This window comes from Aptenodytes patagonicus, chromosome 16, assembly GCF_965638725.1.
Source record: "Aptenodytes patagonicus chromosome 16, bAptPat1.pri.cur, whole genome shotgun sequence".
Lineage (NCBI taxonomy): Eukaryota > Metazoa > Chordata > Aves > Sphenisciformes > Spheniscidae > Aptenodytes > Aptenodytes patagonicus.
In genome coordinates, this window is record NC_134964.1 from 7,354,160 (window position 1) to 7,379,273 (window position 25,114).

At 57.3% G+C, this 25,114-nt stretch overlaps 1 protein-coding gene across 11 annotated transcripts in view; it reads left to right on the plus strand.

The window, feature by feature from the left end:
* Positions 1–25,114, plus strand: part of RBFOX3 (RNA binding fox-1 homolog 3) — a 191,899-nt gene that overhangs the window by 18,946 nt on the left and 147,839 nt on the right. For 10 of the 11 annotated variants that reach the window (XM_076354173.1, XM_076354171.1, XM_076354175.1 and 7 more), the window contains exon 1: positions 23,507–23,595. The exons of the other annotated variant lie outside the window; for it this stretch is intronic. The gene's annotated coding sequence lies outside the window, so the exon portion shown is untranslated. Of the gene's footprint in view, positions 1–23,506; positions 23,596–25,114 lie in introns of those variants that run through there. 11 annotated transcript variants of the gene reach the window in all.

Sequence of the window (25,114 nt, forward strand, 5' to 3'; positions counted from 1 at the left end):
TTCTCCTGCTTTCCTTGCCTGCCTCTTCCTCCTGGGTCAGGGCAATCCCTCTGCCTTCCAGTTCTTTGCCCCTTGGTCCCTGCTCCCACGCCCTCCTTGGAGGTCTGATTTCTCTCCCAAGCAAAGCAACAAGGCAGCCACGGTTCCCAATGCTTCAAGAGGGCTGTGAGCCTCCTGGGACAACCCGTCCTGTATCCTGCCTCTGCACGGCTCCTACTGCATCTTGCTAATGCCTCCACTGAGCTGCCAGGGACCTTGCACTAAACTCCTTTCTAACTTGGTGGTACCTCCCTCCCTGCTGCTCCCTGCAGCAGCCCTCTGGCTTGCCAGAGCCCACCACATGCAGGGCTGCCCCACCTTGCCGGAGTGGTCGTATTGCCTTGCTGGAGTATCTTGGCTGTCTGGGGGGCAGCTCTTTCAAGGAGTGTTCTGGATGTGTCTTACAGACTGCACGGAGCCTCTTGAGAGCCAGGAGGGCTCCTGCCTGCTGCAGGCTTGGTCAGGGAGATGCAGGTTTCCCTCTCCATTGCTGCCTGGGGCTGGTACCAAGCGAAGGGGAGGAGATGGGTCAGCACCTCAGCAGGTGTCACCCACTTGAGGCAGAACCATCTCCATGTAAGATTAGCTCTAACTTTTCTGCAGCAAAAGGGCATTGTCAATCCAGCAGCTGGAATAGCCCTGCCTTGCTGTGCTGCCTCTGCCAGCAGCCACGCAGTCAGGGTGAGAGGCACCAGCCAGGGCACGGTGTTTTCCTTTGCCTTCCCCCCACAAACACCTTCACACTCAGCACGCACTGTATGTTGCCTTGCTCTGTGCCTCACCTCCTTTCAACTCTCTTGCATGCATCATTCAAAAGCCATAACATTATTGGGCATAAAATATTTACTTAACTGAGCTTTTTGCAAATATTCCCCTCCATTATTTTTCCTCCTTTTGGGAGCAGACACTGCTTCTCCTGTGCTCTCAAATGGCTTCTCTTAAATAATACAAGAAGAACATATGAACACCCAGTAGCCTTTTTCTTTCTCTTGAAATACCCATAAATATAATGGTGTCACCAATCCATTACAGCTGCACCAGGACCATGGCTCAGGAATGCCCAGTAGCACAGGCCCAGCCTGTGTAACCACCTTGCTGCTGGAAGAGGGACAGACAAGGAAGGTGCTTAGGGAGGGAGCATAAATACGTGAGAAGATCTGACATGATGCGGAGTATTAATTAAGAAATATTCCTTTCAGAAGGGACATCTGAAGCTTAGCAGAGGGAGCGCAGGACTGAGCACTCCCCGTTTGGTCCCAGCGAGGATGCTGGGCCAACTGCTCGGAAGAAAATTCCCTACAGCAGCTAAATGGCCGGTCCCCGGGAGGCCAGCCTGAGGCACGGGGATGCTGAGGGACGCTTCCCACTGTAGGCAGCAGGACAGGCAGTCCTCAACAGCTCTTAAAGAACAGGATAAAGTATTTTAGGAGCCTGAGAAAGCCAGAAAGGGCGGATGTTTTTTTCAGAAGTAGATGTGTCCGTGTCGGGTGGTGAGCACGTTCTCCCCATGTACGAAGGCATCCGGCTGCACATCCACAACTTTCCCTGCCGTGGGCTGGCGCTTGGGTAATGGGTGGCTCTTCCCACAGAGGGTGCCATGGGAGGACCCGTGTCAGGGGCCTGGCTGTGGGCCGTGCTGTGCCCCGTTTGGAGCTGTAGCTCCCACGTGTGGGGTGTGCCATACCCAGGGCTCCTCGGGCGTGGGGTGCGCTGTGCCCAGGCGTGTGGGGTCTGGCTCCCTGCGCATGGGGCCTGCCGGGCTTCACCATGGGGGTCCGACTCCTGGCTGTGGGGTGCGTCGTACCCGGATTGGGGGTGGGGGTGTGTGTCTGGCTCCCGGCTGTGGGATGGGCGGGGCGTGGGTGCGGCGTGGGGCGCGCCCTGCCCGTCCGTGGGTCCGGCGGCGGCCGGCGCTGTCCGCGGTGCTGACGGCGGCGGCGGCTCCCGGGGCCGCTGCGCGCTCCCGCTGTTGCTCCCGCTGTTGCTCCCTGTTGAGTCGCCCGATTCTATCAATATGTGCCCGGAGGCGTAATCTTCCCTTAATACCCACCCCCGAAGGAGAGGAGGTCGCGGGGGAGGGGGCAGGCGGAGTGGCCTCCCCCCGGCAGCCGTCCCTGCCGGAAAGGCTTGACTGATCTTTGCAGTTCTGGCCAAACGTTCATGGGATGCTTGGGCTTTTTCTTCTCTCTTGTAAGGTGTGAAGTCATCTCAGAGGGAGGAAAAACTGCAAATGGCAGGAAAAAGCCACATAGAGAACACCACTGCGGTAAGAAAAAAAATAAGTCAAAGGACCCTGTTCCCTTATACATGTGTCGTCATTGTCCTCATGTGATCTGAGCCTCCGGGACCTCACTGCCTATAAAGAAACAAGTAGTTAAATAAAATGCACTGGGAGGAGGGCATGGGGATGTACCTGAAGTTGTGTCCCCCACCCAGGAGAGCTGGGCTAGGGAGCTGTGAATTTAATATCCTATCTGCCTGCACCAATCTCATTTGCTGGCCATTATCAGTAATAGTTGGGATAAGTTTAAATCTAAAGCTGATCGGGGAGGGTTGTGGGAGAATCTTATAGTGTGAGTGGCTGGGTGGCAAAATGACAGATGAATGTTGCCGAGTCCAAGTAATACAGATGAGAACACAACCTTAACTACAAAAACATGAAGCTGGCCTTTAATTTAATATTTCCTACTCAGGAAAAGACACCTCGCAGTCGCTGTGGGTAGTTCTATGAAAATGTCATCTCAGTGCTCAGTGTCAGTCAAATAAAGCAAATTGCTTGTTAGTAGTTATTAGGAAAGAGACTGAAAACAAAACAGGCAGCAGCATTATGCCAAGTTATAATATGCTGTGTCGCAGTGCAAATGCTGTGTGCGGTTTTGGTTGCCTAATCACAAAAAGGAGGTAGTTGAACTAGAAAGGTAAAGAAAAGGATGACAAGGTTGATCAAAGGCACAGAACAGCTTCTGTGTGAGAAGACACTAATAAATTAGGACTCTCTTGGTTAGAAGAGAGAATAGAGGTGATGATATAGGATAGAGTTCTGTGATACTCACAATAGAGGTGATATAGGATAGAGATAGATAAATTCAGGAGTGGTATAAAGGTGAGTAATAGGAAATGGGTATTTACTATTTCTCATAGATAGGTGGCATCAAATGAAGCAATTGAGCAACAGGTTTAAAACATAAGTGAAGAAAAGTATTTTCTTTTTCTCATGCAGTGCTTAATTATGCTGTGGAACTTGGCTCCGCAGGGCGGTTCAGGGACCCACAGCCCCTGGTTCAGAAAGCAATTAGACAAGTTCATGGAAGATGGATGCATTAGCAGCTATTAAGTGTGGTGATGCAGATGCAACGCCCGGCACAAGGAGTGCTCTGCTGTTGATGGCCAGGTACAGCAGCTGAGAGAAGAGGCTGCCTGGCAGGTGGCTGCAGCTCGTGGCATGATGGAGCGTGCAGGCAGGTCCTGTGAGCCTGGTTCAATGCTTTGCTCTGGTCCCCCACCCAGCCGGGACCCCCTTCACCTGCTGCCAGCCTGGCCTCCCCTTCCTCTCCCAGGTTGGAAGGGTTGGACACGTGGGCTGGGTATGGCCCCCGGCAGTTGGGAGGAGCTGGGGAGCAGAGACGGAGCCTGAAGGGGCTCTGCCCTGCGGTGTGTACCCAGGGCATGGGCAGCTCAGTGCATGCAGCCGTTGCTGCTCTCTCGTTCCCTCTTCTGCAGTAACCTGCTGTGACCATCCTTGGCCCTGCCTGGAGCTTAGCTGGCCATGGCATCAGCTAGCCCTGGCTTAGGATGTGCCTTTGTGTCACCGAGGACCATTTAAGTGTTTCCCCGTCAGAGCCAAGCGAACAGACCTTTCCCTGTAATGCCGGCAAATCCCTGTTCCTGAGGAGCTGTTAATCGATTTCCCTTTTTGTTGTGCCTCCCCTGCCCGTGGCTGTGCTGACACCCGCCTGCCCGTGCTCTCCCTGCCTGTGCTCCCATTCAGCGGCTGCGACAGGCAGATCCTGAAGTTATTGATAAACACTCATTGGGGCTGGAGCCTGGTAAATTGCCAGCAACTCCAGTGAATTTCTCTCTTGCCAGCATCATTTTTCTGGATGACAGCATGTTCTGAAGTTTGTCGGGGAGGGGGCAGGGCCTCCTGGTAACTTTTTTTTGGTTTTATGCATCAGTTGTTTTAAAAAATCCCTGCATAAACAGAGAGGAGAGAGGAGAGGCTCGGGAGCTAGCACCTGCAGTTATCTCTGCCCTCCAGCCTGTCCCCAAAGAGGGCTGGGCTGGATTCTCCACTGAGCTTTGCCCAGGCCTGCATCCCCCCTCACAGATCAGCCCCACTCTGCCGTCCCGCTCAGTGCCTCTGCAGGCTCAGGACTTCTTGATCCCGACATGCCGGATCCCCGTTTCTTCCTCCGAACCCTCTGCTCCCGCAGGCTGTTACCCTGTGTCATGGGCATGCACATGGGCAAGGATGCCGGGCCATGGTCTGAGCAGGGAAAGGAGCCAGCGTGGGCACAGCAGCTGGAGCAGGACATCCCTCTTCTGAGCCAGGACAGTCCTCGTCACCGAGGAGCCCGGCTGTCAGAAGGGCTGGCTCTGGCTGGCAGCCTGCCCTCCCCGGAGGGCAAAAATCAACTCGAGCATCCCCATGGCCAGTCCCTACCAGACCAGTGTAATTTTGCCTGGGCGGTACTCTGTGCCCAGCTTACGCAGCGCATACAAATGCGTGCGGTGCATTGGGTCTCTAGCTGTTGCTCTTGCTGGAGCTTGGAGCATTTTTCTCTCTGCTAGATCTGCTAATTAGTGGGAGGTTGTGGATCAGGAACAGAGGGAAATGTCCTTCTGTGGTTCTGGCACTAGAAATAATTGAGCCATTTTTCACCTATGGCCAATCTAATTCTGTCCACATCTTGATTTTTCTCTTAATAGCTTGGGGATACTGTTGGCAGCCATGGGATTCACAGCCATGTCCAAGCTTTTCAGTAATCGCCTGGATTTCGTGCTCTCTTGCTAACTGGTTGCTGGTGGTTTCTTAGTTTTTGCTTAAGCTCTTCCAGGGATGGGAAAGGAGCTCATTTTAGCTAAGCTGCATTTGCCTTTGAACCGGTATTCCTTAGTCCCTCTCCTAGGGCAGCAGAGCAGGATGGTGCACCCAGCGTGGCTCCTCTGCAGCCAGCAGCTATGCATCCCTGGTCTTGTTCCCATCCCTTTCCTGCCCTGCCCCGACTGCAGGCAGCATTCCTGCCTCTGTTTGTCTGGGCAGGGGCTCCTGTCACCCCAGGCTTCCCCGGACCCTTCCCTCGGTGCGTGGAGCACGTCCCGCAGTGGGAGATGATGGGCAGCGGCTCTTCGGGCTACCATGGCGTGGGAAGCAGCCCCAGTCTGTGCTCCACGGGGTCAGTCCCGCTGCCTCCCCGGCTGGGCAGCCCTGTGCTGGGGCTGCGGGAAGCGGGGCTCCCCCTGGCTCGTTCGGGGTGCGGGGCCAGCGGAGACCTGCTCACGGGGCATTGCCGCCTGCTCGGGGTGGCTTCGCAGAAGCGGCTGATCTTGCTCTGTGCCTAATGAGCGCGTTCCTGCACACCCCGGTGCTCCCAAACCAGCAAACACCCCATTACAGTTGTCATGGAAATTAGAAAGTGTGTCTGCTTGAGTTTCCTCAGCACGGGGCTCTGTGTTCCCAGCGGTTCGTACATCAGAGAGCCTCTCGCCATGCTGATGCGGGAGCAGCTCTTGTGAGGTGGCCGGGGCTCTGTGGGCAGCTGCCACTCCCCCCCCTGCCGTGCTGGGGCCGGTGCTGCGATTTGACGTGTCAGCCACCGGCCAGCCTGGGAAAGTGAAGATATTCATGGTGAACTGAAAGGTGTGATTTATCAATGCCGGTCCCCAGAGGCTTGGGGCCTGTCAGGCACCAAAAAATCCCATACATCATGGGGTGTGTGTGTGGTGTGTGTGTGCTGCTGCCTCTTTTTTTGTTTTGGTTTTTTTGGCCATTTTATTTTTCTGTGAGTGCCGGAGTGCCGCGAGGCAAATGGTCGGGCAGGAGAGGGGCAGCAGCACAGGGGCCAGCCCTGGCCACGGGAGGGCTTGGGCTGATGAGCTGCGGGGATTGATGGATGCAACTTGCCTTTTCATGCATTATAGGAGTCTCTCCCTTCCGCCCATGCGTTTGGAGGTGAGGAGGCTGCGGCGTGCGTGTGGGGAGGTCTTCAGCCTCTGCACAAATGAAGGGGCTCAGACGTCTTCCCCAGCTTCACCCTGTCCTCCACATTTGTCTCTGTCTGTACACGTGTGCATGCCTCTGTGTGCAGATTTGATTGTTTTCTTCTTTATAACATTTTCTTTTTCCAATGTTTATGGGCCATGGGATTGGAAGTGAAGCATCTACTTAATTGCTGTCAGGCAAGGAAACGGGTTATAAAGTTGCCAAGGGAAAAAATAGATCACTCTGGGGTAAATGCAGGGGAGCAGGGCTGATGTAAAGAGGAGAGGGAGAAAGGCTGGGGATGGGAAGAGATGGAGCAGGGAGAAAGAACAGGAAGGGATCGGCAGGCAGTGAAGGGAGCTGGCACAGGAAGGGACGTGGGGGCTTTCCCTGCCTCTGAGCTGAAATGGCATCTTCTGTGCCAGGCACCTTTGCTGGCGGTGGAAGGGAAGGGTTTTTGCTGGGAACACCCCGGGGCTCGGGCAGCTCCTCCCCACGGTGCTCTCTTTTGCCTTAAACACCACGGTTCTACTAATGTGGTGTTTCCAGGCGTGTCCTGACGCTGTTGAGCATGCGAGTGCCTGCGCTGAGCAGGAACGAGGATGGCCAAGTGCGAGGCCATGTAGGGGTGTGCAGGGCACGAATCGACCTCTGCGCCCTCCCCTGGGGGCTCTGCCCGTGTCCCCCAGGATGGTGGTGTTCGCCTCCCTCGTGCTGTGAGCGGGGCTGCCGGAGCACTTTGCAGAGGGGAAAATTGGGAGAAGGGGGCCCTCCCCATCTTCCCACATCGCTGGAGCCTCCTGGCTGCTGCCGCTCCAGTTCCAGGCTCTTAGCTTGCAACTGTCTTCATCTGCATCACTTTCTTGTTTCCTTCATAATCTCCCCCAGTCTAACCCTCCACCATGTCATCTTCATTGCACGGCTCCTCCCTCTCCCCATTTGCCACATTACTGCAGCAAGGACTCACTTTCCCATCTTTTAGTCTCAGTGCCATACATAAAAGCGCTCTGATGGCCATGGTGTGATAGCAAAGACAGAACTTAATTTCACAGCATTTTCATATAATACTCCATAAAACTGAACAAATTTGCTGGAGTCCAAATCCATCTCATTATGCAGAGTCATTGAAAGGGAGGCTTTTACATTCTGGGACTCAGTGCTCAACTAGGGGATGGTACAGAAGAAGAGAAAAATAATTAATTAGGTGCTGCTCTGGATCTTTGATCCTGCATCGCAAGGCACATTAAATAAAATGCCTGGCTCATGAATAAACGCTGCACGGAGCCCTGTTTTTCTGACCCCACTCAGAAAATTTTCAGTGAGGCTGAGGTGTATGTGGGGAGATCCCTGGCCTGAGTCTGTGCCCCAGGAGCAGGGAGGAGGAGATGGAGCAGGGCAGGATGTCTCCCTGGGGCAGGAGCAGTAGGCTGCAGTGACAATCCCACTGGCATGGTTACAAAAAGCAAAGTGTGACTGCAATGCCCTGGCAGGGTGCTGGAGGTGAGGGTGGGATGAAGGAGCACCCAGCTTCCCCGGAGCTCTGCTGCGGTCCCTTATATCCCCATTGCTCCCAGAGACCCTGCCTGGCACAGCCAGGGTCTTAGCCCTGCCCTGTTGGGAGAGGCTTTGAGGCAAGGAGCCATGCCTGCAGCAGTCTGGGGATGGCGCGATATGTCAGGGTCCCTACAGCGATCCCCATCCTCCTGCCCCATCCCTTACATTTAAGTCTATTCTCTGTACGCAGCTGTGGTCGAGCTCTCAATGTTTGTAAGTGAGCCTGAGATTCATGTGGGGTTTGTATTTTTTGAGTAATGCAATTTGTGAGATGTAAGGACCAAGGATCCAGCTGTGCCAGGCGGGCGAGTGGGCTCGGGGTGCGCCAGGTGAAGGGGTCCCGGGGCGGGGGCTGTGCTCCGAGCCCTTGGCTGAGTTGGGAACGAGCCCTTGCATGCTTTGCCTGGCAGCAAGGGCTCTCTCTGCCCTGCCTGTCACTTGGCCAGAACAGATGATTAGACCAGGCAGTGCTAACCTGGGCAGGGGAGCAGGAAGCCTCAAGGAAGCCTTAAAGCTTGGCTTTATTCACTGGCATCCCACAATGTCTTGGTATGGGAATGGGACCTGGCCAAGGCTCCCGTTCCCTGATCAATGGGCAGCGCAGCTGCCCCGTGGCAGGGCGGCGCGGTGCCGGGCAGGTGGATTAAAAATGCACCAGCAAAGCAATCCTGCAGAGGAGAGAGCTCGCTTCACCTCGTGCTGTTAATTAATCTCCGAGCCAATGAGGATACTCTCATCTGGTCTTTACTTAATCCATAACCCAGAAATCCTCAAATTATGTCATTTGTTCAATACAGATGAAATTAATTACTCTGGGAAATAGGCAACAAGTTGCATTTCTGATGCCCCTTATCGCATAATCAAATCTGCAAAGTGCTTTCCGTGCAGCCGCAGTGGCAGCAGTGGGATTGCCTGCAGCAGGCATGAAATACTGAGCAGCATCCGCTATAAATCTGGCACGGTGCTGACTCTTACAGGAAGCCGCTGGCTAAGCGAGGCCGGGGAGTCTCTGCAGGAGTGCCAGCGGTGCAGCAGCCAGGGCAGTGAGGGCAGAGCAGCTGCCGTGCTCGCCGCCGCTCTTCCCACCGAGCTGTTGAGGAGCCTCTGCCAAGGGCTTCACCACCCGCCTCGGCCCCGCCGCTCCCTCCTGCGCCTGCCACCACACTCCCTCTTGTTTATTAGCTCTTATTGGGGTCATAGATACAGCTTGCAGGGCTTCCTGAGGGATCCAGAGGGACGGATCCCCCCCCGCAGCTCCCCCCAAAGCCTGGTCCCTTCCTCTGGGGTTCTGCCCCTGCAGGATGTGTCCCTCCGCCTGCTGACTTTGAGGAAGCGAGGGGAAGGTCCTCATCAGGATGGATCAGAAGAGCTGGGTACAAAATAATAGCGATTTACTCTTTATTGGAGTTACCGTGGGGAGGGAGAGCTGGGACGTGAGAGGCTATGGCAGCAGCTGTGGCAGCACTGCAGGAGCACGGCAGGGGTGGGAGTGTGGTGCTGGTCCCACGGGTGCTGGCCCCATGGGTGCCGGCCATGCGGCCCGGGGGCCTCTGCTCTGCCTGGGGGGCTGGGGGAGCATGGTACAGAGAGGTGGGCAGGTCAGGCACTGCCTTTCTGCCAGGAGAGCAGGCGCTATCATACAGGAAAGCGAGGGCTGTATCTCCATGCCCAGCCTGGTGTGCTGCCTTCCCCCCCGCAGCGCGGGGGCTCGCCTGCGCAGCACCCAGGCAGGGGCTGGCTTTGCCCTTGCTGGTTCCCCTCTGCTGCTGCTGCTCCTGCCCTTCGCTCTGGGCTCAGATGGTGCCTTTTTAATCGCCTACTTGACAAACCTGGACAGACAATGAAGCGCTCCAGCAAGCCACGGAAGCCGTCGTCCGTTTGCCCTCTTGCCCATCGCCTGCTGCCCACCTGCGTTCCCACGGTGGCACTGGCAGAGAAATGTCCCACTGCTGTGAATGCCTGGCATGGCAGGAACCTGTGCCCACACCAGCCATCACCAGTGCCTCCGACACCTCCAAATTCCCCTCCTGAGAGAGGGCTGCAGCCTGGAAATGAGCCCTTCCTTCCCTGCTTGTCCTGAGCGTTTCTTCCTTGCGCTGGGAAAACCCTCAGAGGTTTTTGCTGGAGCCTGTTGCGGGGGGGTCCATGTGCTCCAGCACAGCTAGAGATCTTGTAGAGAGCACTGAAGATGATTCTCAAAAGCATAAGAGCGAAATTTGCAGCCCAAGCGTGCTCCCTCCTCCCACCGCTCAGCTGCAGAACGCTGCTCTGGCAATGTGAACTGCCGATCGGCTCCGAGTGTCAGCAGAGCACATCCCCAGAAACGCTTTAATTACAGCCTCTGGCCAGGAACAGGCTCTCGTGGCAGGACGAGCCCCAGGGCTGGGCTGCCTGCACCGAGGGACGCCTTGCCCCCTTTTTCTGGCTGGCGGGGGGTCCGCGAGGAGGTGGCTGGGGAGCCCCAACCCCTTTCTGGTGGGCTGGTTTTGGTGGGTCAGTTTTCTGGAGGGAAAGCTTTACTGTAAGTGGTTATGGCAGGTACCAGCTTACACATGACTAACGTTAAGAGCTGTTGTAACAAAAAAATCTATACTAGTTGTATGCTAAAATGGCAATAATGAATTGAAAAATATTACAAGCTGATCAAGGCAGCTATGCCAAGGCATGTTAGGGCCCTTAGCCCGGCTCTTCAGCTCGCCCGGGTCACCAGACACAGTAAAATCTATTTGGAGAAGATAAAAATGTAATTTCTCTCTGCCCTATCAATTTAAATAAATTAACTATTAGATTAGCTGCACTTAAAACAAAACAAGAAATCAATCCCACCAGCCTCGGCTGCTATTAAACTATGTTTTGCACAACTAAACCTATAATTGCCAAAGGTGCCCGCAAAAGGAGAGCAGCCCGGCTGTCAGGTGTTGCTCCTGGGCTCGGGCTGTGCTCCCCAGGCGGGAGGAAAGGTGCGGGGGGCAGCGGCCAGGGAGGACAGACCGACTGCCTGCCTGCTCCAAGCTCTTCTGCCCCTGGCGCAGCAGCGGAGCCTGAGATAATTTACGGGCGAGCTCCCTCGAGTGCCTGGGCTTACACGGGCAGCCTGGTCCCAGCCTGGGAGAGGTGCCGAGGTCGGGGCCAGCTGCTGGGATCTCCCCTGCACGTCCCAGGGGATTGCCACCTCGGAAGCGCCTAAATCCCCAGGGCAGGTGGTCAGTTTGATGTGTGATCCCACTGCACCCTCCACCCCCAATTTGCTTCTCCAAGTGGGTGAGCAGAGCCGGAGCCCTGCCCAGAGAGTGCTGAGCCGGGGTGCAGGCAGCCCGTCAGGCAGAGCGGGACGGAGGCAGGAGGCAGGGGTGGAGGCAGGAGGCAGGGATGGAGGCAGGGATGGAGGCAGGCATCCCCGCAGGGAGCTGGGGAGGGGCAGGAGTCCCCGGGAGGAAGGGTGGGTTTCTGAAGCAGCATTTCAGACATGGCTGTTCCCCCCCTTTTTTTTTCCCCTGCTGAAACTGCCACCTTGTGCAAACCTGCTTGAGCTCCTCAGATAAATTAGCATCTAGGGGATTTTTTTTTCCTCTACGTTTTGTGCAGTTGCATAAGAGGGAGGAACAGAGGAGGCCAAGTAGCAGATTGCTTTGTAGCGAAGCATGAAACAGCCGCAGACAGAGCTGCTGTCTCCCTGCTGCTAACAGATCTCATGCATTCAGCTGGCTGAAGCTCACGCATGTGATCTGGGTGTTTCTGGGATCGTCTGGGTGAGTGTGGGCAGGACGGGGAGACCAGCGGGGCGGCAGGTGGCTGGGGCTGTTCCTGGCACGGCTGGTCATCTCCCGGCTGTGGCTGGTGTTCCCAGGTCTCCTGCTTTGAAGGATGGCCAGGCGCAGCAGAAGCAGTCCCCGCAGGCAGCCCAACCCTGTCCCTCCCTCCAGGAGAAGGCAGCTGCCAGGCCCTTGCCCACTGCTGCTGGTCTCTGCCTCTTCTCCACCTCTCCCAGGGGATCGAGAAGCCCCTTTGCAACGAGATCCAAGGAGGCTCTCAGGCGGGAGCGCCTGTGCAGGAGCTGGGGAAGCTGCTGGGACTTCCCAGTGGGTGCCATTCCCGGAGAGAGGAGGAGGAGGAGGAGGAGGGTATTGGTATCAACTCAGCTGCCTCTCTCCCTGACCTAACCCCATTGATTTGTACCGATCCGAGTCTGATGAGATGTGTGAAGCAATCAATATACCTGCAGCTCTGCAAGTTGATGCAGGGAGGCAGGGGATGAGTGTACGGGGTTTAACCCTTCCCGTCCCCCGCTGCGGGTCTCACCCCTTCCCCGGGGCTCAGGGGTTCCTGCTCAGGTCTCGCTGGCCAGGCTGGGCTGTGTGTCGCTGCCTGGGGACAGATGGGTGGCTCCTGAATCACGCCTGTCTCTCAGCCCACACATCCCAGGATGTCCCGTCAAGCCTGTCCCACCCGAGCGCACCACCAGCCTCCCCGGCTACTGCCTTTGAGTTACCTCCTTTGGGAACTTATTGCGTGCGTGCAGCGGGACCGATGACGTCGGGCTCCTCGGGCAGCGCCGCGGTGCAATGGCCTCCCCACCCGCTTTCCATCCAGCCTTTCCCGAGATGAGTCTGGCCCAGCGCAGGCTCTGCTCTGACCCTCATGACATTTGCAACCTCCTTACACACACCTGCATTATTGTTTCACCTTCCCGTAAAACTCCAGAGAGGAGCCCGGGAAGAGCGTGGGGAGAAGGGAAACAAAAGGGGGGAAAAAAAAAAAGAAAGGCTCAAAGGCTCAAACTTGCAGAAGGGTCGAGAAACTTGGGGTAGGAGGAGGGAGGGGAAGGGGCTGCTTGTGAGGCTGCAGAGCTGCCGGGCACACTGGGGGATGCTCTGCAAGAGGAGCTGGGAGCTCTCACCCCTAGGGAGGGAGCCAGGGGGGCAGAGAGCTCAGGGGCAGCTGTGCCGGGGGAGTGCTCGGCTGTAAGCGCTTCCATAACCCTCAGCCAGAAGTGATTTTTTTTCTGAGGTGTAAGTAATGTAGGTAAATAGGATTATCTCACGAAAGGGAACGCAAAATAATAAACATCCTCATAACAGCAACGCCCCGATAAATGACTGGAGCCGAGGAGGTGCCGGGGCAGGCAGCCCTCCCCGCAGCCAGCACTGGGAGCAGAGCTGCATCCAGGTGAGAGCACACCGAGGAGTCATCACCCAGAGAGCCTGTTCAGGATGACAGGGTTAAACACCCGCTGTGGAGTGGCCCTCGGCGCACGGAGAAGCTGCTTTTCAGGACCTGGCCTGACTCTACGGCTCCTTGTAAGTGCAAAGCTGCGGCTGTGTGAGGCTGAGTATCGTGAGTCTGTTTTTTGGTGTGACATGAACTTGATGTCCTGCGTGAAGTGCTCGGTGGTGTGTGTGCTCAGCAGCCTGGAGGCATGACCGCGACTTGCGCAGAGGTACCGGGGATACTGGGGAGGTAACGAACTTGGGTACCAAACCCGTGGAGCAATTGTGAAGCAACACGTGCCTGGCCAGGCAAGGGGCTTGCACCAGGACGTGACCCTGTGCAGGCAGAAGGGAGCGGGTCTCCAGCCCGGATTCCCTGACGGGAGGTTGGGAACCGGCCCGGGTGTGCCGTGCCCTGCCAACTGCTGCCAAGTGCTCTGCCTTCACCTGCCGGGGCATTTTCTTCCTCCGTCCCAGAGCCCAGGGTCCATCCCAGCCCCCCATAAGCTCGGTCTGACAGAGCCCTGCTCATTGCGGTGCAGGGGCAGGCTCAGCTGCGTCGGGGCAGGGGGAAGAGAGTGACAGGAGATCCCCTCCACCAGGCAGGACGTAACGAACCAGGTCTCTGTCTGGGAGAAACCAAGAGTGAAGCTGTGTCTGAGGGGGGGCGAGGCTGTCGCAGGCAGGGGGAAGCGCTGCCTGTGCGCTCCCCGCGTGCTCTGCAGCATTCTCGTCGGGATGCTGCAGGAGTGAAGGCACAGAAGTCCCCCCTGACTTCGTCATGGTGACAGACTGAGTCTCCTCTAGTGGGTAAAGGCTTTTTAGCTGCATTGACAGGCTGGGATCTGATGGGAAAGACGAAAAAAAATTTGTCTCCTCCACATCACTCACTTGAGACTCTATCAGACTTGCCACAATTAGGAAAATTCACATCGAAGGCCTCATTTGTAAAAGACCAAAATAAGAGAAAACGTTTGGCCCAGAGGGAAGCAGGGAAGGAATTTAAGCTGCCTCTCATCTTTCATCATTTGCCTTCTCCCGCTCCTATCTTGGCAGCCCCAGTATTTTGCTTTGTCTCCTTGAGGTGACTAATCATTAGACTAATTAGTTGCTAATCAATGTTTAATTAAAACTTAGCTGTTAATTACTGGAGGTGCTACTGTAGGTTGGATATGAAATGTTATGAAAATATTTTTAAGGGCAGTTCATAAGAAGTTGGCCTCTCTCCCTTGTCTCTGGGGCATTCCTTGGTCAGGGTCCTCTCCCCTGTGATGCTGCTCTCCCAGCTGAGGAATTGGGACGGGGGCTGTGGGTATAACGCATCTGTATGGCACCGCTGCACCCTGCAGTGCCCGCTGCCCGCTCTCTGGAGTTGGCTCCATCACCTGGGACCGGTCCGTGGTGCAGGTGTCTCAGGAGCATCCCTGACGCTTTCCCACAGAGCAGCCGGGGAAGAAATTTTTTACGCTGAGGGTGGTGAAACACTGGCCCAGGTTGCCCAGAGAGGTGGTGGATGCCCCATCCCTGGAAACATTCAAGGTCAGGTTGGACGGGGCTCTGAGCAACCTGATCTAGTTGAAGATGTCCCTGCTTGTTGCAGGGGGGCTGGACGAGATGACCTTTAAAGGTCCCTTCCAACCCAAACCCTTCTGTGATTCTATGATTTGGGATGCTGATGAGCATCCAGCCAAAAGCCAAGTGCAGTGGTGTAGCTACCGTTCCTCTATCTTATTGCTCAGCCTCCATCTGTTCCCTTAAACCTCACGGAAAGCTGAGGCCAGGCAGCAGGGCCTGCCTCCAGAGACGGAGGCTTCGTTATGCACCTTTCGCTGCGTGCAAGCGCCCGGAGGTTTTTCATGCACAATCCATTGAAAAGAGCCCGTTAAATATTCCATCAGCGATGGATATGTAGGTCACCCAGGTGTGCTGCTGCCTCCAGGTACCAGCTCATTTCAGCCCTTGGTGGGGAGCCTGCGTCTGCTCATTAACTCTGCGGCTCCTTCTCCCTCCCCGTGTCCTTCTGGAGCAGGGGCTGGCGGGGCTGGCGTGCCCGGCCGGGAGCAGGGGCTGGCCCCATGGGTCTGGGGGCTTTGTGCAGACCTGGAGGGATGTGCATGGCTGGGGGTACCACATCTTGTTCAAGGGCCCTGAACCCCTTACGGCTCCGTAGGATGGGCACCTGGGAGAGGGGGGACAGGGGAGCACCCCAGGCTGGGGCAGGGGACGCCCAGGACCCCCATGCAGAAGAGCTGTTGCCCCGTCTTGGGGTAGCCCTGGAGCCCTCCCTCTGTGGGGGCTGCGCTGACCCGGTGGGGAACAGGCACTTTGCAGTGCTGTACATATGTTAATGACACAATTTACATTCTCCCTGCTCTTTACATTCCTTATTTCACTTTACTTGTCATTTTATGGCTCATTGTAATTTCTTGAGAGCAGACCCATAGGATAATAAGGTCTAGTGCTGCAGAGGGTCCCGAGGCAGACACTGTGTCTCCATCCAGACAGAGACGCTGGGAGCACCACTAATGTGCCTGTGTCTGGGTCAAGTGGTGGCATGTTCCCGTCACCTGGGGAAGAGCAGGGGGTTTCTCTGCAGAGCAGAGGAGTTGGGCAGCTGAACAGTGGCTGATGCGCTGGGGCCCATGGGAGAACCAGCTCCCAGACTCTGTGCTCAGTGTTTCCCTTGTCCCTCCTCTGAAAATGGGCACCTCTTCAAGGGGCCGCTGAGCCCAGCTGGGTCCCTGTCACCCGGACAGCATTTGCTGCAGAGACGGGTGCTGCGAGGTGAGAGGCGGCTCCAGAGCTTTCCCAGCTGAGGCTCTGGAGTGTCTCAGCCCCTGCGAGGGCGATGTTCCTGTCCTGGGCTGTCCCTGGGCGATGCCTGTGCCTCCCTCCAGCTGCGGGCCAGGACTCGTGTCACTCCATACATTGCCACTAAGTGAAATACACTTTACTCCGCTCAAGTGCAGGGTGGGGTGCTGTGGGGCCTGGGAAGGTGAGGGTACAGGTGCGGGTGTGTTTGCTTGATGCCACTGGATATGTTTTTTTTGAGGAAAAAAAATATCTTTTTTTCCCCTGCTAGTTAGAGAAAGATGCTGACAACGGACCAGGGTTTTGGTGATTTGGATGGTGACAATGCAAGGAAAGGGAGCTATGTTTAGAAATAATTGCTTTGTCTTTTGCAGAGGTATTAGTGCTTCCATGCTGGCAGTTACAGGAATTAGCTGAAGGTATTGGTGACATAAATACAGAAGCAAAATTATTGCTACATATAATCACTTTCATGTGTGTGAGAGAGAAAGAGACGTTATCAGAGCAGAAAGAGAAGGAAACAGGGAGCCAGAGGGGCAGGAGCTCTGGGGTCTCCAGTACAAGGCTGGCACGTCTTTGGGCTCTGCTCTGGAGGCCAGAGACCCTGCGGCTGCGGGGCTGGGGGGTTTGTTGGTTCAGCTCCGCACCAGCCCCGGCGGCTCCCGCTCCACCAAAAAGAGATGCTGGCTCTGCTGAGAGTGCCGAGGGTTTGAGCCCACCCCTGGGGGCAGAGTCACAGGAGGGACCCACAGCACCAGGGCTGCTGAATGGCACCTTTCCTGTAGCTGGATTTGGCCCCGAGGGAAGGTGGATTATGGGCAACGGCTTGGCTGGATGGGAGCTGGGACAGATGGGGTCCCCCACCGCGAAATGAGGCTTGGGGGGCTGGAGGGGTCCCCCCCGCTGCTGGCTCTGGGGGAGGCAAAATGGGCCATGCCCATCCCAGCAGAGACCCGGCCCCCTCTCAGTCGGCTGGAGGGGACAGGCAGCCAGCATCTGGGGAGCCATCCGGGAAGCAATCACTGGATTTGTCTTAAGAGTAGCAAGCGGAGTCTGGCATTTTGCTTCTAGAAAATCAAGCCAAGGAAGGAGTCAGGTTGTAGGGACGAGAACAGAGCGGTTCCAGGGGAGTGGCTGCAGGCAACGTCCTTCAGCTGCAGCAGGGAAACTCGCTGTGTCGAGGGCATCGTTCCTGCAGTGTCCCAGCCACCACCCTGCACGGGCGGGAAGGTGGCCTGATGGCATCCCGCCTTCCGGCTGGCACACCGCATCCCGCCTCCTGGCTGGCTCTCCGCTGCTGCAGGGACACAGCCCGGAGAGGGTGCGGAGGTGGCTGCTAGCCCTTGGGACCAGGAGGGTCTTTGCAACCAAGAGAAGCTGAAGAGCCGCAAGCACTGAGCATGTGAAAACAAAACGGTGGGATTCTCCTGCAGCGCAAAAGGTGCTTGGTGCGGAGAGGCTGATCCGGGTAAGTAGCACCAGAGGGATGCACAGCCAAGGCGGAGGTTCCCTGTGGCAAAGCCCTTCTGTTCCTGGATCCTGGTGCACCCAGCCCAGGCTCCTCTTTGGATGGAGGAGTGAACTGGGGGGTTTTAAGAAGTCGCAACGTTTTGGCTGTTAAAATGGGACTAGATGACAGCATGTAAGGTCATAAGCTGAAGGCCCCACGAGGATGCGGGTGCTCACCAGAGGAGCGGCAGCCCTGTGTGGAAGCGACTGTGGATGGGAACAGGAGGATCCTGCCGCAGAAGAGCCAGCAGAGCCCCTCGAGAGGCTGCTTTCCTCTGGATCGCGGAGCTGCTGCTCCGTCGGGAGCACCTGAGGATGCGGCCGTGGCTCCAGCGACGCTCTGCTCTCCCACTGTTTGTTTCTCTCCGGCTCCGGCAGCACGGCTCCTCGCAGGCAGCGTCCGCCCCCATCCCTGCCTGTCCCTCGGCGCTGGGGCTGGCTGCGAAAAGTAAACTCGAATGTTGGGAAGGAACAGATCTCTGATGAAACAAGGCCATTCATGCTTTCAGATATTAAGTTCCATGCAGAATATTAAATAATTTCCTCTTCAGTGATCCCAGTAAATTTAATTAGCTCTTGTTCCCCCGATAGAGTTGTCTCTGCGATCCTGAAGTGCTGCGTTTGGAGCAAAGGGGACCTCGGCTCCTATTTGAAGTGCTGCCTTCCTGCAGCGTGCACGCTGCAACTGCTGCCAGAGGCAAGCGGCCCCTTGGTCACCGCTGCATGTCTGTTCCTGCTGCCACCTCCCTGCTCCGTGCCGGGGCTCCTTCGGAGCAGGATCCCGGCTCCAGCTGCAGCGGTGGGGAGGAGGGGGACGGGGCATGGAAGCGCCTTCCTCTCCGGTCCAGCTCCTGGTGGCTTGGCTCTGGGATGCTGTTTGAGGCAGGTTTTGTAGACGGTGTCGGTACAGCTTTGCTCAGAAGATGGTGTGAGCTTCTCTACCTGGAGAGTGAAGGTCTGGGGAAGGGGAGGAACCTGCTCCAGGCAAGCCGGGGCTGTGGAAAATTGGCGGGGTTTGGGTGACTTGTCCAGGGCCTTTTCTGTAGCCACTTGAGAGCCAGGTCCCAAGTGGGGAGGGATGGAAATCACACAAGTGCTTGACTTTCAGTAGCAGTGTTTGCTGATGATGATTTTAGGGTGGTTTTTCGGTGTTTGGTTTGGTTTTTTAACTTTTAGAACCTCAGAGGAAAGAGGGGAGAAAAAAAAAATTCCCTTCCTGACGAAAGCGGCTAATAGCGGGTTATAAATGTGTCCCTGGCATGGTTCATTAGCTGCCATGACATATTGAGAGCTATGAGCAGTATGATACCAGCAAATCAATTCAGAATTTAATCTGAAAAAGAACGTGGGGAGGTCGGATCATGCAACATGTTACCAAACATTTCTTCTCAGCTGAAATAGAGCAGCTCTTCTCTCCCGGCGCTCCTCCTGCCTGGTTTCTGTGCAAAACGCAAAATAAATAAATAAACAAGTACCTGATTTACCGATGATTGATTTGCATAATTAGTGCTGTGTCAAATCACTTCACTGAGGTGCAAGGCACACTTTGCTGTAGATGTTTGCATGGACATCTTTCCAGGGTTATTCAAGCTCACCTTATTTCACGTTTAACAGTCTCGTAATGACATAGCATTGGTGGCGATGGGATTTCATGGCGTCGAAAGGGGAGGTGAGAGCCAGGGGGCTGCAGGGCGAAATCCCTGCCAGCCTTTGCATGCCCTGTCCTGCTGTTGGAGCAAATGCCCTTCCCTGACAATGTGTGCTGCTGCGGGTGGCCGTAGCCCTGGAGCCAGGAATGAGCTCAGACCTAGCTCGGGCACAGACCTGCAGGCTCTGGCCAACATCGGCTCCTCAGAGAGCGGCAGGGACGTGATGGCTGAATCAGCCATTTCGTATCCACCTGCTGTGCGCCACGGCTCTGCTCCAGGGATGTTTGGGAAGGTGCTCGGGGTGGGCAGCCGGGGATAAGCCTCCGGCTGGGGGAAGAGCTGGGGCAGAGCTGGGGGCAGAGGCAGCGATGGGGCCTGACCTGTGGTGCCCGGGATGGGGGAGCCAGGCGTCCGAGCAGCTTGGCAGCACCCGCTGCGGTGTGTCCCTTGGTTTTTACAAGACTTGCCTGTTTGCGCGGTGTTTTCTGACACTGAGCACTACTAATGCTGCAGAGTCGATCGCGTGGCACTGAGGAAATCCCAGCAGTGAGACCGGCGACGCTTCCCTCCTCAGCCTCCTGCTCCCGGGCAGGAACCCGGGGTCTGAGCACAGGGATGGCTTCAGGCTCTTTACTCTCCCTCTCCTGGAACAGGGGAAGTGGCTGCGAAACACTCAACAGGTGCAGCATTACATCAAAGACGTAAATACTTTTAATGTTTTAAAACACGCCATGCTGCAGGCAGCCCTGGTTGTGTGCCCTCGCTCTTTCTCCCTCCGTAATGGATACCAGATTGTTCTACTGATCTTGGCATTGTTTTAGTAATTGACTGATGCAATGCAATGTTCACTGATTTAATAAGTTTGTTAGTATAATAGAGGTTCAGGATTTTGCTGTTAATGTGCAGTGACAATTACATTTTAGATTTGCTCATTAAGTTGCATAACTTAGCTATGAAATCTATTGTAAATTATATTTTAAAAAGCATTATTTCTGAGCACATTAGCATGGCTCTCCCTTCTCCTCTCTCCGGTGCTTGAGAGCGCTTTGCAGGCTGAGCGTGTTCATGACCAGGCATGCATTCAGCTCCTCGTCAGGTATTGCACGTTCCGCTTCGGGTTTTTTGGGTCAGGGCATCTGACACTTGCCAAAAAAAAATCTGGGTCCTGCCATCTCATCCCACCATCTCCATCGCTGCCAAGGACGGTGCAGGTACCCAGTGTTCTGGCGGCTCTCTGGGGAAAGCTCCAGCTGGCACCGTGCCCCCTGGCCCTCTGGCAGGCAGAGGGCCCTGCACCGCCGCACCACCTGCGCAGGTAGGATGGGCGCTGGTGTCGGCGGGTGCGGGTGAACCTCCCGGCAGGGCCAGGCTTGAGCTGGTGCTGTGTCAGAGCTGAGCGCGCTGAACACGTGAGCAAAGTCATGAGGGGGTGGACCTCATTTGGGCACCTCAAAGTCAAGGGTCCCGGAGAGCTCGAGCCATTGTGGAGGACTCGGAGGGGCTGCCGCCTCGTCTCATGTCTCTTCCTGATGCCAAATGGCATCTGTTGCCTTGCAGAGGTGATTTCTGCAGATGCGGGACTGGCTTCTTGGCACTGTCCTTGCTGGGGGTCCGCAGAGGGAATAACGGGGACAAGATGCTCAGCCCTGGGGACTGAGAGGATCCCCAGGTGCTGGGGTTTTGCTGTGCCTCCCGCTTACAGCATCTGCGTTCAGGAAAAACCCAAGACGGAACTGCAACAGGTCTTTTTTTACTAGTCATCTTTACTCCAGCCATGGTTATGAGAAGGAAAACCTCGTCATCGTTAAGGATAAAGATAAAAAAGCAGCAGTAATTTAACAACTATGACTTCCTCCAAACGAAGGCCCTAAATACCAAATAGACTGTGAAATAAACTAAGAAAAAAAGAAAAACAAATATTTTTTCCAGATTAATACTTGTTCCCTCTGGTTCACGTAACAGCTTTGCTGAAAGGCAGGGGTTTGTTGACTTGTGCTTTTTCTAACTGCTTCTCTTCCCTCCACTGTCGCTCTCGTGCATTCTCTGCCATTATCCCCCGTCTGCTCCTCCTCCCCCTCTCCCACGGCCGGGTTCAGATGCTTGCCCTCCTGGAGACCCACGGGCAGATTGCCCCGGTGGGTTCCCCTCTCGGTGTTTCCCTGCCAGGAGCCCCGGCGCAGATGCGAGCCCCGGCTGGGCGCGCTGCTCGGCTCAGGCCTTTTCTGGCTGGGCAGCGCGAGGTTGCCTAGCAATCCCGCAGCATCGCTGCCTCTTCTCCGCTCCGCTTAGCGCACGCACACCTCCCGGTTTGCAAGGCTGCACCTCCCGAGCGGGTACCGGTTTGCATTTCTAGGAACAGATGTCAACAGGGACCCGACTCGGAGGCTTGAAATGCAGAGAAAATTTTGCAGAGTTGCTCTCTCCCGCGTTCCCGGTTCCTCCTTCTCCAGATCTGCTGCCTAAAGCATCTTCAGCCTCAATGAACCGTGAGAAAACAGCACAGCAGGGCATAGCAAGGAGCCATCCTGGCTGAACGCTGCCTTTGTCTGGCAGGTCGTGAGAACAAGGGCTGCTGCCGCTCTGACAGGGCGGCGAGGCTCGGGGTCGGGTGCTTACTGCATCCTGGAGGGCTAAAAATATACACGTTTATCATACAAAATGGATGTTGAGATGTATGAGGTGCATTTGGTGCATTTTATAGTCCTCATTCACGTTATGGCTGTATATAACCCTGACGATTTTCTCTAGAGTGTTCCTCAAAGCCCTTGGGAGGAAAGTAAAACTGTGTTAGGAGGGGAAGGGGGGGAGTGGTGCCTGTTTTCAGGGGGCCGCATGTGGACTCTGCAGGATATTGGTAATATCTCATAGATGGACCCTGTGCTAAGTTCATGGGGAGTAAATGATGGCTTAAGCAGGCTGCAGGTATTCCAGATAGTTCTCAGGAAATAAAACTTACGGAGGTTCACAAGTCTTAACTGTTGGGAACCACAAATACATCATTTGAGCCAGAAAAAGGTGCTGAGCCCCATCCAGTAACTCCAGCAGGCCTGCAAGGAGCAGTTTGCTGCTGCTGTGCTGCGTGACTTCCCTCAGGCTCGGGTAGGGGCTGGGGCCTCCCGGCCACACCTGGTACAAGGGACCCGCGCTGCCAGAGCAGCCAGCGCTCATGGCTATTTCAGAGAGACGGCATCTCCCGCTACCGAGCCAGAGGAGAAAGGGCAGGACAACAGGACCTCTGACAGCCTGTGGTTTGCAAAATATGATAATGCAGCTCTGCACCGTGTTCAGCCGGCTTCCCGGGGGAGGAGGTAAACAGCAGGAGAATGGGGGAGAGCCGAGAACGCCAGAGGTCTGCTCTTGCATAACGCTCAAGGAAGGACTCTTGCTTCCAGCCACTGTGGGAATGCCCGGATCGCTGCCCAGATGTCCTTAGATTTAAAGAGGAGGAAGGGTAAGGGGCTGAGACATGCATGGAGCTTTACTGAATCTGGGGTATTCTGCAAATCTACACCCTGAGGATTTCCTGCACTGCCTCGGTTTTCCCAGCGTTCGCAATGAGGAACGGAAACCTCCTTCCTCGCTGCAGTCCTGCCGGGTGGCTGAAGTGGGCCCGGGCATCCCACCCAGCCCTCGGGCATCCTGCGCAGGGATGGAATCAGCGCCGCGCTCAGGCGCGGAGCGGCCGGGGGGGGTGGGTGGGGGGGTGGGTGTCCGCTCCTCGCCCGCCTGCGGGTCCGCACGGGCTGGCCCTGCTGAACGCACGGGAAAATGGAGAGAAGGCCCTTGGGGCAGGTCCCTGCCCACTCGCAGGCAGCAGCAAGCACAGCTGAGCTGCGGGAATAAACTCCCCGATCGTCGCGTCTGTAACATGTTCACTCTCGGGGGGAAGAAACAGGGAGGGAAAAAACTGCCTCTTTTTCCGGATCAGAGATGGGAGCGTGTGCCGGGCGCCCGCCGAGCACGCTGCCGGGGTGGGAGACGCCTCGCCTGCCTCGCCGGGGTGGGGCCGTGCCTTGAGCCCCTCGCTGCGGTGGGAGCGCGGGGGGGGGGGTGCCGTGTCCTGAGCGCGGGGCCCGGGTGGGAGCGCGGCGGGGGGGGGAGAGGGGGGCGCGGGCTGAGCGCGCCGCGGCGGCGGGAGCGGGTCCCGAGCGCAGCGCCGGGCTGGGAGCGGGAGGTGGGGTCCGGCCTCGGGTACCCCCCCCCTTCCCCCCGCGCCCCGCTTGGGTCTCTCCTCCGGGCCCTGCCAGCCCCACGGCGGCGGCGGCGGCGGCGGCGGCGGCGGGAGGGGGGGGGGGCGGGGGGAGGGGATCCCGGGCGGGGGGCGGCAGCCGCGGGGAGGGGCGGGGCGGGGCGGGGCCGGCCGCACGTGCCCCCCCCGCGGCGCTCGGCGGCGGCCGGGGGCGGGCGCGCTCGCTCGGCGGCTCCGGGGGCGGCGGCGGCGCGGGCGCAGCCGCGTGCGAGGCTGCCCGGCGAGGCGAGCCCAGCCCGGCGAGCCCAGCCCGCTGCCGCGCCGCCTCCTGCCGCCGGGCTGCCCCGGTCGCCGCTGTTCGGGAGATGCCGCTCGGCGGGCGGGGACCCGCGGCTGCCCTGCGCCTCCGCCGCCGCGGCGGGGACCTCTGAGCGCGTGAGTCACCGGGGGCGGCGGCGGCACCACCCTCGCCCGGCGGCACCGGGGAGGGGAGCGGGGCCGCCGCGGGGAGGCTGCGGGCGGGGGGAGCTGGCCCCGATCGTGCTCCGGGAACTCGGCGGGGGGAGCGGCGAAGTTCCGCCGGGGTGGCCCTGGGCGGGGGGGGCCGGTCCACCGGGAGCCACACCGGGAGCCGCACCGGGAGCCCCGGGGCGGCGCTGCCGGAGCGCATCTCGGGGAAAGGCTCCGGGCGGGCGGAGCGGAGCGGGGCGCGGGGGGGGGGGCCCTGGGCGGCAGCGCCCTCCCCAGCGCCGCGCAGCAGCTCCGCTGCGCTCCGGGACGAAGTTTCGCCGCGGCGGGCGGTGCCGGCTTGGGAGCCTTAGCTCGGGTCCGGTAACTGAACCTGCCCGTTAACAACGTCTCTTCAAACTGGAGTCGGCAGCGTTTGATGTGCCTGCGAAAGGGTTCTGGCACAACTTCTCATTAAGTTTGCATTATAGGTTCTTAACGGATGTCTTAATTAGGTGCTGTTGTTAACAGGAATATGACGCTAATTAAAATCACACCCTCCAGGTGAAGGTAAATTGTAAGAAAAAGTTGGGTGAGGTGGAGTCTGGATTAATGGGGTGAAGGAGGAGGAGGAGAGGCTCCCGCTCGGGCTGGCCAGCCTTGGGGAGCGGGCGAAGCTGCGGGGGCAGAGCTCGTCCCCGCTGTGAACGGGCAGAGCCAGGCGAGCGAGCGCGAGCTTGCACAGCTTTCGATGGGTTTTTCCTCTCCTGAATTCCTGCCTGTCTCCAGGAATTTCATCGCAAGATGAGCTCGCTGTGCTGGCGTGTTAAGGGCTTGCTGCGTGGGGAGGGACGGATGGAGAAGGCTCTTCGGAGTCACCTGGTTTATTTGTGTTGCGGGTGTAAATGCCCAGCACCGCTATCCAGCTGCCCATAGGCTGGCGGTCCTCCATCGGTGTGCGTGCCAGGAGGCTGCACCGCACGCAGCATTGCCTCCAAACGCTTAAAGGCAGATGTCTGAAGTAAACAAACGCGGCGCGGGGGTCCGGGAGCGGCCGGGCTGCCGAGGTGCTGGGCAGGCCCTGCGTGGGGACGGGCAGCGAGGTGCGGGCAGCGGGCTGGCAGGAGCCGGGGGCAGGGACCCGTCCCTCTGGCTGGAGCAGCCGGGGAGCAGCCTGGAGAGCGCTGGGGAGGCTTTGTTAGCGCCTGTGTGTGCGCAGGTGGAGGGATGGGGGGGAGAGCAGGGAAGCAGGGATTTCTCGGCTTCTCACTCCAGTAAGCATGACATTAACAACACCGAGTATTTTCGGTTGCCTTTCATGAAGGTTTGGAACTCGCTCGCTGCCTCCGCGGAAGCCTGGTCTCGGGCAGGGTGGCTCCTGCCACCTGGGTTTCTGTCCTGGGGGCCAGCTTGGCTGAGGGTGTCTCGGGGGGCACAGCCCCGGGTGGCCACAGGTCGCTGTGTGCTGCGGGAGGCTGCGAGGTCGGGGAATACCTTGCTCTTTTTC